Genomic DNA, 11628 nt, shown 5'->3' on the forward strand with positions numbered 1-11628 from the left:
AAAAAAAAAAACCATTCAATAAAACCAACCCAACAACAAATAAAGCCCCAACTAGGATCAAACTAGAGATTGGCACAACTTCCCCTAAAAACCTCTTACTCTCTCCCCTTCTGATGTCCAGCCCGAGGCCATGATCACAAGTCCAGTCCTCTCCTTGGTCACATCCCAGTGTCCAAGGGTAGAAAGTTGGCCTCTCCGACAATAAGAAATTTGTTTACGTGTTGTGAGCCTTTCCCATTGAACAGAAGTATCTCCTCTGGAAAACCCAGGTATTTCTTGAGCATCACCCTGGCTGTGTTGCTGTGGAGTGGGAAAGGTCTGTGACACAGTCCTGGTCCTCAGGGAACGGAAAATCTTGGGGAGATAAGCTCCTGTGGTCCAATTTAGCATCCACAGGAATATTCTGAGAAACCTTCACAGTTGGGCCTGCCCGCCTCAGGCATCACCCAAAGCTCTGATTTTGTAGTCAAGGGAAAACCCAGGGACAGCTATGGGGCAGAGGCCACACGCTATGAGCTAGGAAAGGACAAGGAACTGTTTTAAGCTACGGTGTGTGTGTCCCAAGGATCTTTTGACTTGATCTGGAGACAAGCACTACTCTGGAGAAGGACACCCAGAAATGTCTTAAAGTATTCTTTACAGGATTGGCCGTTGCGTGGAAGCTGTGTTAATGCCCCGGATTCCTGTGTGGTCAGACCAGAAACCTCCATGACTTCCTGCACCTCACCAAGTGATCAGAGACAGCACCTCTTCCCAAGTCCACTGCCCTGGGGCAGCCTCTTCATTCATCTAGAAAATCCAACTGTTCCGATGTTCCTCCGTCTAACATGCTCTCTTGGCGCCCCCTGTACCTCAGGTCATCCACCATCCAGGAAGGCCCTCCCTACATCAAAACCCTACCTGTCCAACCAAGTCCCTTCTCCCTGAAGTTTAGTTCCTAACTCATGGCACTGACACAGCTTCCACACATCGGCCAATCCTGTAAATACTGACAAAATCAGTGCTTTGAGTTTCAGAACTTAACACGTACAGCCCTCCCTGACTCCCCTAAGCAGAGGACTGTGCCCCTTGCCTCAGGGCAATTCATCTCGAGTGGAAGAGACAGCACCCCAATGACGGGCAATAGACACCTCAGTTTCTGGAATTAACTAGAATAAAGCCTCCCTTCTCTCTGCAGCCAATTAAATGCATATGAAAAGGTAAGGAAACTGCAGATTAACTGGGGAAAAGTACGGCCCTTACAGATTAGGTTCTCTTGATGCACACATTCCAAAGAGTAGGACTTAAATGTATCCTGCAGAGAGGAAGCCCCCTGGCCAGAGTGGAGGTGCAGCAGTCTTCCCCCCAACTGTTCAGAAGTCAGAGGACAGGGAGACAGATTTTTTTTTTTGGATGAGGTAAATCTAAGTAATTTATTAAAGTGTGCTTTTAATAACAAATATAAAAATCTTTATCTTGAAAGTTTTCATATTTTAAATAATACATTTCTCCAGGAAAAAAAGTCTAGCAAAGACCAAGAAACTGAAAAACAGGACAAAAGAAAACCAAATCCTCCAGAAGTATGCGTGTTAAATTTCTTGACTGGTAATTCTGAGTTAAAAGTTATTACGTGCAGGGAGACCGTTCTAAAAGGAAGACTTGGAGCTGCTATTTTTGTTTCTTTTTTTTTTTTTTTTTGCAGTTTTTATTTTATTTATTTTTTTTTTGAGGATTAACTTCCTTTATTTTTATTTTTTTTTTTCAATTTTTAAGTTACTTTTTTTTTTATTTTTTAAATTTTAAAATCTTTAATTCTTACATGCATTCCCAAACATGAACCCCCCTCCCACCTCCCTCCCCATAACATCTTTCTGGGTCATCCCCATGCACCAGCCCCAAGCATGCTGCATCCTGCGTCAGACATAGACTGGCGATTCAATTCACATGATAGTATACATGTTAGAATGTCATTCTCCCAAATCATCCCACCCTCTCCCTCTCCCTCTGAGTCCAAAAGTCCGTTATACACATCTGTGTCTCTTTCCCTGTCTTGCATACAGGGTCGTCATTGCCATCTTCCTAAATTCCATATATATGTGTTAGTATACTGTATTGGTGTTTTTCTTTCTGGCTTACTTCACTCTGTATAATCGGCTCCCTCCAGGGCTCCTCTCCCCGCGACGGTCCCCTTCGCCAATCTATTTTTGTTTCTTACTCAAAGGTTCTGAAGAGGCATGTTTGAGTTTCCAGTTGCTGTGTTTGGCTCAGTGCTGCCTCCTGCTGGAAGGCTTTGTTAAAACAAGGGACCATTCCTCTCCAAGTGACTCCATTACAATTCCCTTAGATGAAAAGCCAAGAGTGGTTCAGTTCAGTTCAGTCCAGTCGCTCAGTTGTGTCCGACTCTTTGCGACCCCATGGACTGCAGCATGCCAGGCCTCCCTGTCCATCACCAACTCCCAGAGCTTACTCAAACTCATGTCCGTTGAGTCGATACCGAGAGTGGTGCCTGTGTTCAAACTCCTGGTCCCTCTGCCCTAACCTGGGAGAAGCGTTAGTCGCTCAGTTGTGACCCCATGGACTGTAGCCCGCCAGATTCCTCTGTCCACGGAATTCTCCAGGCACAAGTACTGGAGTGGGTTGCCATGCCCTCCTCCAGGGGATCTTCCTGACCCAGGAATCAAACCCAGGTCTCCTGCACTGCAGCCAGATTCTTTACCATCTGAACCACCAGAGAAGCAAGACTGTCCTCCAAAGGACAGTCAGGGCTTGGAACTGTTGAAACTTCTTAGTCTCTACAACAGCGGTTCTGTTTTGCATTGGAACCGTGGATACAAGTGTGATTGTCTTTCAGGTAATCTCCCAGCTCCTGGGACAGTTTCTGCTTCTGAGCCCTCTGAGAACCACCCGGGAGCCCCCAACAGCTCCCGAGCTGAGCCTCTAACTCAGATGAGGAACCTTGACAGCGTGTTAGAAAGCGCCGTGTCCAACAGAGGGACACTGACACCCAAATATTCTGCACCCCGATGAACTTGCCACACCTTTCTTTACTCAGTTCACTGACCGATTGTGCCAGTGTGGAGCTGATCTGAGTTGGAGAAAGAGTAGTATGACTTCCTCTCTCGGTTAGCTCCATAGATGGCAGATCAGCCTTCTCCGGGCGAGGAGCCATCCCCCTGCACAGAGGAAAAAGAGATCTTCGTGGGTGGGCACTTTGTAGAGTGAGCGTCCTGGGTTTCGCCCCTCCCTCTGTTCAGCCGTGTGTATGGAAGTGCGCCCCCTACAGGAACAAGACGGCACCACCACTTCGCTATAAGTTCGGTTCGGTTCGGTTCAGTTCAGTTGCTTAGTCGTGTCCAGCTCTTTGCAACCCCATGGACTGCAGCATTCCAGGCCTCTCTGTCCATCAGCAACTCCTGGAGCTTACTCAAATTCAGCTCCATTGAGTCGGTGATGCCATCCAACCATCTCATCCTCTATCGTCCCCTTCTCCTGCCTTCAATCTTTCCCAGCATCAGGGTCTTTTCCAATGAGTCGGTTCTTCGAATCAAGTGGCCAAAGTATTGGAGTTTCAGCTTTCAGCATCAGTCCTTCCAATGAATATTCAGGACTGATTTCCTTCAGGATGGACTGGTTGGATGTCCTTGCTGTCCAAGGGACTCTCAAGAGTCTTCTCCAACACCACAGTTCAAAAGCATCAATTCTTCGGCACTCAGCCTTCTTCACAGTCCAACTCTCACATCCATATGTGACTACTGGAAAAACCATAGCTTTGACTAGATGGACCTTTGTCAGCAAAGTAATGTCTCTGCTTTTTAATATGCTGTCTAGGTTGATCATAACTTTTCTTACAAGGAGCAAGCGTCTTAATTTCATGGCTGCAATCACCATCTGCAGTGATTTTGGAGCCCAAGAAAATGAAGTCTGTCTCTGTTGCCACTGTTTCCACATCTATTTGCCATGAAGTGATGGGACCGGATGCCACGATCTTAGTTTTCTGAATGTTGAGTTTTAAGCCAACTTTTTCACTCTCCTCTTTCACTTTCATCAAGAAGCTCTTTAGTTCTTCACTTTCTGCAAGATTTAACTGAGGACTTCCCTGGTGGTGTTGTGGTTAAGACTCTTTGCTTCCACCGCAGGGTGTATGGGTTTGATCCCGGGCCATGGGACTGAGATCCTGCATGCTGCCCTGTGCAGCTTAAAAAAAAAAAGAATGTAATTGGAAATACTACTCAATAGTGAATGGACAGTCCCTCCCTTGACAAGATGTCCTGTTTAGCACCTCCACCCAGAACCTTCAGCCAATGCTTCCTGGAGACTTTAACTCCGTCCCTGGACTTACAACTGCCTTCCTGCAGGGTTGAGCATGGGTTATTGAGAACAGGAGGGACAATGTTGATCCTGACCCGTGAGATAGCCGACCTGCATGTGTGGAACTACACATGGATGCTACACTCTGTAGTGACCAGAGGGGTATTTGGGTCTGGTGTGGGGTGGGTAGCAGAGGACCCTGGCTCTTGGGCCTGCACCATGAATATTTAAATCCTGGAGTAACTGCATGCAAGTTGATGGTTCATTCAGAAACTTCCTTTTGTCGAGAAGGGGAAAGGAAACAGGTCAAGATTTCATCTCTTTGGACTTCCCTGGCAGTTCAGTGGTTAAGACTGCTTCCAAGGCAGAAGGCATGGGATCAATCCCTGGCTGGCAAACTAAAATCCCACATGCCATGCAACACGGCCAAAAAATGTTTAAAAAAGTAATCCCTGGCAGTCCAGTGGTTAGGACTCTAAATTTCCACTGCAGGGAGCACTGGTTCCATCCCTGGTTGAGGAACTGAGATTCTAAAAGCCAGGTCAAAAAAAAAAAAAGACTTAAAAAAAGGGAATTGCTTGATAGTCCAGTGGTTAGGACTCTGAGCTTTCAGTGCTGTGGCCTGGATTCAATCCCTGGTGTGAGAAATAAAAACCCACAAACCGCACAGCATGGCTAAAAAAAACAAAACAAAAAAAAACCCTTAGGTCTCTTCTTACCCCAGGATGAGGCCAGCTTGCTGTCAGGTATTCCCTACTGGAGTCTCTGACAACTGCTGTCCTTCCCCAGATAGACGGGGGCCCTGCACCATGCAGCTTCCTTCACACTCAGCTCCTCACTGCGGCGCATCCCCCACAGTTCCAACAGAAGGAGCGTCTGCGACGTCATGGCAGAACTTGGTAGGGCTAGAGTGAGGGGAACGTAGTTTACCCTCACTCCCCCGGCCCACCTTCCTGGTCTCCTGCAGAAAGCTCTCCATGAGGACTCCCCAGGGCCTGACCCAGGCATTCTCAACAGGCTCTATCACGACTCCCAAGGGAGCTGTAGGAGGAAGGATGCATCTTGCTTGGATGCTGTGATTTCAATAAATATAGGGGCTTCCCTGGTGGCCCAGTGGTTAGGTCTCACTCACTGCTTTCACTGTCATGGCCCATGTTCAGTTCCTGGTCGGGGAACTAAGGCCCTGCAAGCTGTGCGGTGCAGCATAAATGAACAAATATTTGGTCTTTGCCCCAGTTTTGACACAGAGCTCCTGATAACCTTGGAATTTCCTGTGATGAGAGTAATAAAGGTGTCTTCTGGGAAGTTAATGAGGAGACTTTGGGAAACCTAAAAATGCCAGGCCCAGGTCATCAGGGGAGCCAAGAGCTGGAACTCCATCATCAGTGAAAGTGAAAGTTGCTCAGTGGTGTCCAACTCTTTGCGACCCCATGGACTATAGAGTCCATGGAATTCCCCAGGCCAGATTCCTGGAGTGGGTAGCCATTCCCTCCCTTCTCCATGGAATCTTCCCAACCCAGAGATCAAACCTAGGTCTCCTGTATTCTCACTCTTTCCTGGGGAAACAGTGGAAACAGTATCAGACTTAATTTTTGGGGGCTCCAAAATCACTGCAGATGGTGACTGCAGCCATGAAATTAAAAGACGCTTACTCCTTGGAAGAAAAGTTATGACCAACCTAGATAGCATATTCAAAAGCAGAGACATTACTTTGCTGACTAAGGTCCGTCTAGTCAAGGCTATGGTTTTTCCTGTGGTCATGTATGGATGTGAGAGTTGGACTGTGAAGAAGGCTGAGCGCTGAAGAATTGATGCATTTGAACTGTGGTGTTGGAGAAGACTCTTGAGAGTCCCTTGGACTGCAAGGAGATCCAACCAGTCCATTCTGAAGGAGATCAGCCCTGGGATTTCTTTGGAAGGAATGATGCTAAAGCTGAAACTCCAGTACTTTGGCCACCTCATGCAAAGAGTTGACTCATTGGAAAAGACTCTGATGCTGGGAGAGATTGGGGGCAGGAGGAGAAGGGGACGACCCAGGATGAGATGGCTGGATGGCATCACGGACTCAATGGACGTGAGTCAGAGTGAACTCTGGGAGTTGGTGATGGACAGGGAGGCCTGGCGTGCTGCGATTCATGGGGTCGCAAAGAGTCGGACACGACTGAGCGACTGAACTGAACTGAACTGAACTATAAATAACATATCATTCAATATAAATTCTATAGAGTTATATAATACTATAGGATAATTATTATATTTTAATTTAAATAACATATAGTATTATAATATATAATGCATATTAATTACATAGAATTATATAATTATCTCTATAGAATTAATATATTATATATTAAATATTTTACTTGTATATAATATAATTATATTAAATAGTATATATAATTATATAATATATTGTATATTTAATATATTTAATATATAGTCACATGTATTAATAATTTGTTAATATTATATATATTATATATATATAATCCCTGCCCACGTGGAGATTTACCTCTTTCTAATAAAAGGAAGAGTAGAACTCTTTTCTTAAAATGAGTTGAGAAGGACCCAGGTATCTGGTTACTGGAAGTAATCATGAGTCTTTAGTCAAAGCAGTTTATACACACTAGAGATTAAGGACCAAGAGCTCCAGCAGAGACTAAAGGAATGCCCCAGTGAGATGAAGCACCACAATAATTATCTCCATCTTTGTGACAATTATAATGAACACAAAATGCTTTGTTTTGCTTTATAGATGATACAAACATTGGGGCATGGGCTGGTGTGGGGATGGGGTGAGCAGGGGGAAGCCCTAGGAATCTGTAGAGTTCTGGGCATCTAACCAGATGCTCTTTTTTAGGAAAGGGTCCGGAGACTCTTGGCCAAGGCTGGTTCAGGGATGGGACATGCTTGAGTCCATACAATCTCTCTCTCTCAGATGCTGAAGACTTCTGGGAGCCCAGGATCCTCTCTATAAAGTACAAATACAGTTCTTTCGGAGGCTCACACTTTCATCTTGACCAGTGTCACAGATGAGATTCTTGGGCCACAGCTCAAGTTGGCAAGGAATTTATCTTTCTTTTTATAATTCTCAACTAAAAAAAAAAAAGAGCACAACCTAAAAGCTGAGAATTATGTTCTATTTCATGGACAAAACTTAAGCTCAAAAGACGGTCTCTCAGCTCTGAAAGGCTGCTCTGAAAAAAGTAAGGGAAGAGCCAGGATATATAGTTTTTGCAATGAAAACCAGGTAGTTGGAGCATGAAAAGATTACTATTAATGAAAGGAAAACAGACACCTCAAGTTAAGGAATTTAGTGCACTTTTTTGTGCACGGAAGGTGCAAGACTCTGGGCTCATCGAAAGGGCTTCCCAGGTGGTGCTAATGGTAAAGATCCTGCTTGCCAGTGCGGGAGACATGAGACCAAGGTTCTATCCCTGGGTGGGGAAGGTCCCCTGGAGGAGGAAACGGCCTCCGCTCCAGTATTCTCACCTGGAGAATCCCATGGACAGAGGAGTCTGACAGGTTACAGCCCTTAGGCTCGCAAAGAGTTGGATAAGATTGAAGCAACTTAGCACAGGCTCATTGAATTCATCCCTTCCATATGCATCTTAAATTGAAGAAAGTAGGGAAAACCGCTAGACCATTCAGGTATGACCTAAACCAAATCCCTTATGATTATACAGTGGAAGTGAGAAATAGATTTAAGGGTCTAGATCTGATAGACAGAGTGCCTGATGAACTATGGAATGAGGTTCGTGACATTATACAGGAGACAGGGATCAAGACCATCCCCATGGAAAAGAAATGCAAAAAAGCAAAATGGCTGTCTGGGGAGGCCTTACAAATAGCTGTGAAAAGAAGAGAGGCGAAAAGCAAAGGAGAAAAGGAAAGATATAAGCATCTGAATGCAGAGTTCCAAAGAATAGCAAGAAGAGATAAGAAAGACTTCTTCAGCAATCAATGCAAAGAAATCGAGGAAAACAACAGAATGGGAAAGACTAGAGATATCTTCAAGAAAATTAGAGATACCAAGGGAACATTTCATGCTCGATAAAGGACAGAAATGGTCTGGACCTAACACAAGCAGAAGATATTAAGAAGAGGTGGCAAGAATACACAGAAGAACTGTACAAAAAAGATCTTCACAACCGAGATAATCATGAATGATGTGATCACTAATCTAGAGCCAGACATCCTGGAATGTGAAGTCAACTGGGCCTTAGAAAGCATCACTATGAACAAAGCTAGTGGAGGTGATGGCATTCCAGTTGAGCTGTTTCAAATCATGAAAGATGATGCTGTGAAAGTGCTACACTCAATATGCCAGCAAGTTTGGAAAACTCAGCAGTGGCCTCAGGACTGGAAAAGGTCAGTTTTCATTCCAATTCTAAAGAAAGGCAATGCAAAAGAATGCTCAAAAATACTGCACAATTGCACTCATCTCACATGCTAGTAAAGTAATGCTCAAAATTCTACAAGCTAGGCTTCAGCAATACGTGAACCGTGAACTCCCTGATGTTCAAGCTGGTTTTATAAAAGGCAGAGGAACCAGAGATCAAATTGCCAACATCCACTGGATCATGGGAAAAGCAAGAGAGTTCCAGAAAACATCTATTTCTGCTTTATTGACTATGCCAAAGCCTTTGACTGTGTGGATCACAATAAACTGTGGAAAATTCTGAAAGAGATTGGAATACCAGACCACCTGACCTGCCTCTTGAGAAATCTGTATGCAGGTCAGGAAGCAACAGTTAGAACTGGACATGGAACAACAGACTGGTTCCAAATAGGAAAAGGAGTACGTCAAGGCTGTATATTGTCACCCTGCTTATTTAACTTATATGCAGAGTACATCATGAGAAACGCTGGACTGGAAGAAACACAAGCTGGAATCAAGATTGCCGGGAGAAATATCAATAACCTCAGATATGCAGATGACACCACCCTTATGGCAGAAAGTGAAGAGGAACTAAAAAGCCTCTTGATGAAAGTGAAAGAGGAGAGTGAAAAAGTTGGCTTAAAGCTCAACATTCAGAAAACGAAGATCATGGCATCTGGTCACATCACTTCCTGGGAAATAGATGGGGAAACAGTGGAAATAGTGTCAGACTTTATTTTTTGGGGCTCCAAAATCACCGCAGATGGTGACTGCAGCCATGAAATTAAAAGACGCTTACTCCTTGGAAGAAAAGTTATGACCAACCTAGATAGCATATTCAAAAGCAGAGACATTACTTTGCCGAATAAGGTCCGTCTAGTCAAGGCTATGGTTTTCCTGTGGTCATGTATGGATGTGAGAGTTGGACTGTGAAGAAGGCTGAGCGCTGAAGAATTGATGCATTTGAACTGTGGTGTTGGAGAAGACTCTTGAAGGTCCCCTGCACTGCGGGGAGATCCAACCAGTCCATTCTGAAGGAGATCAACCCTGGGATTTCTTTGGAAGGAATGATGCTAAAGCTGAAGCTCCAGTACTTTGGACACCTCATGCAATGAGTTGACTCATTGGAAAAGACTCTGATGCTGGGAGAGATTGGGGGCAGGAGGAGAAGGGGACGACCCAGGATGAGATGGCTGGATGGCATCACGGACTCGATGGACGTGAGTCTGAGTGAACTCCGGGAGATGGTGATGGACAGGGAGGCCTGGCGTGCTGCGATTCATGGGATCGCAAAGAGTCGGACACGACTGAGCGACTGAACTGAACTGAACTGAACTGATATGCATCTTAACTATCTAGGTTAGCATCCTCCTTTCTCATCCTGAGTCCCATCAGGGTGCACCTTCAGGGTGACTCTAGTAGCGATGGTGGTGGCTGCAACGTCCTTTGTTTACTGATATGGCAGGTGACATCTTTTCTTCTACATGATCGAACATAATTTCCTGTTTACCTTCTCTTTACATTTCTTCATATAATCCCACACAGGATTTCTTTTGAACTGTATTCTGTTGGGGGCTATATATCCGTTTAATTTGAGGCTCCTCTCTCTTCCTAGGAGTTTGTGTTTAAGTCTCTAGGGACAGGAATTCCAGTGTTCAGGGCGGGGGCAGCTGGTGTTTGATGCTACCTACGCACTTGGGCATCCACCGAGCCTTCCCTTGCCCCACCTGGTGTCCCGTTATGGGCCCTTGTGCATCCTCGGAGCCTTGATCCTTGAGCTCCTGCTACTCCCTCTGCTACATACGGGCCAGGTTAGAGGACACAGGAGTCTTCCTGCCTCATCTGAGCCACACCAAGGCACCAAGGTGTCTGCAAGGCTGAGTCCCAGGCTACCTCCACCTAGACTTTACACAATCATGGCCCACCCCTTCTCATCTCCTGGATAGTCTCTTCATGGGGAAGGAAAAGCATTTATCCCAAATATTCTACTTATGTTCTGAGCCCTTTCTGGGCTTCTAAGGAACAGATATAATAGGCCATTTCTTTTTCCCTCTGCCCTGTCTCCTGGAGGCAGCAAGGCACAGTAGAACCATGTAGGAATCTTTCTTAACTCTATCAGTTCCGGGACCCCTCTTTTACAGGGTTCAATTATACTGTCTTTTTTTAAAGGGCAGTGTCTTTTTTTTAAGCTCCCAAGATGATTTTAATGCAAAGCCAGGGTTAAGCACTTTGTGGGGAGGGAGAGAGGGAGGGAAACTGGTAGAAGACTAAACAGGGAGAAGAGGGGAAATTTACTACTTCAGAAACTCTTCCACTACATCTGCCATATTGTGAGCTTGATACAAAGCCCCGTGGTAACCAAGCAGGAGCCCATGGGGCCTTCCAGGGGTTTGGGGGGCGGTGTGAGGATGAACAGGCCTTCCCCCATATCCTCTGCTTTAGCTCCTCTCTGCGGCACCTAGATCACAGTATCTGATGCACATTTCCTGAGTTCTTTTGCAGATGCTCTGTCCACCACCCAGGGGAAGAAATGAACTGATGACCATGAACACACAGCGCCCAGATCGACAGGAGCCTAAGAACTGTTAAGCCCTGACATTGCCCTATTACCTCACCAACCAATTAGTGAATTGTGCACACGCTGACCATATATCCTGGGACTTCCCGTCCCTCACCTTGCCCTTTAAAAACGTTTTCCTGAAACTCATCACTTCCAAAGAGCAAAATGTGAATTTGTTGTGCACCAGCAACTATTAACATAGCATTGATGTTGTATTAGGTATGAGTAATCTAGAGACGACTCAGAGTATATGGGAGGATCTGTGTAGGTTATATGCAAATATTATATTTTATTTAAGGGAACTTGAGCATCTGAAGACTTTGGTTTTCTCAGGGGTCCTGGAACCATCCCCACATCAGATTCCAAAGGATGACTCTATTTTGCTAAGGGCAGGCTCCTG

This window comes from Ovis aries, chromosome 26 (assembly GCF_016772045.2).
Source record: "Ovis aries strain OAR_USU_Benz2616 breed Rambouillet chromosome 26, ARS-UI_Ramb_v3.0, whole genome shotgun sequence".
NCBI classification, from domain to species: Eukaryota; Metazoa; Chordata; class Mammalia; order Artiodactyla; family Bovidae; genus Ovis; species Ovis aries.